This window comes from Aplysia californica, unplaced genomic scaffold, assembly GCF_000002075.1.
Source record: "Aplysia californica isolate F4 #8 unplaced genomic scaffold, AplCal3.0 scaffold00242, whole genome shotgun sequence".
In the NCBI taxonomy this organism is placed as follows: Eukaryota; Metazoa; Mollusca; class Gastropoda; order Aplysiida; family Aplysiidae; genus Aplysia; species Aplysia californica.
The window spans coordinates 596,776-597,691 of record NW_004797512.1 but is presented as its reverse complement, the minus strand read 5'-3'; positions in this window follow the sequence as shown (position 1 = coordinate 597,691).

The following is a 916-nucleotide window of genomic DNA, read 5'->3' as shown; positions in this document are numbered from 1 at the left end:
TAAATCGTATTCTATATTATATGCACTAATAAACTGCTACCGCTTTCGAAAATGTGACACAAATAATACATCATGATGTACACACACAAAAGGGTTCCAGTTCACTTGACGAACAACTACAATGTTTCTGTCCCACCACTCGACCAGTCTGACAGCAATAGTTCTACCTGATGATCTGATAGTCTCATACAAGTCAAAACCCCGATCCTAACCCTAACCCTAACCCTAACCCTAACTCAAACCCTGACCCTAACCCTAACCGACTGACACAGCACAGATAGATCGTGAGCAATCAGGTAGACCGTCAAGTGGACTGGCTGACTGGCACCAAACAAAGTACACAACATGATTAGTGTTGTGTAACCTGAACTGCGGTAGACACGGCGGGTGGCGCTAACGGTTATTACTCCTTAATTTTGATCTCATCAGGGAACCCCGACGACTTACGACCTCCGTCTGTCGGATTCCGACAGGCCGCTTCCCATTAGTCCAGAGTTGAGTGTATAAAATTTGGACCTGGTCAGAGCGGTCCTGGTCGTGTTTTTGGGTTTTTTTTATAGTTGAGGGTTTTACGGTGCTCGCAACTGCATAAGGTCATTTGAGAGAGCGACTGTGTGGACCAAGCTTGTGTATTGATCAAACACATTCCACGGGCTAATAGTTACACGTGCTTTGAGCGATGTTGTGTGAGCTATTAGCCCGGAGATGTCGGCACAACATTGCCAATTAGCGCAGTATTTTTGCTCTATCGAAATGGGCGGCTTAATGGCGTGGACAAAAAAGAAAAAAAAACCAACAATGTATTTGGCGGATAGGAAGGTTTGTCCCTATTCCAGAAATGTCCGGAGTTCTAAAGACCTCTATTTTCGTTTCCTCCCAGTACAGTAATGTTGATTTCCGAAAGCATTCGAAGAAG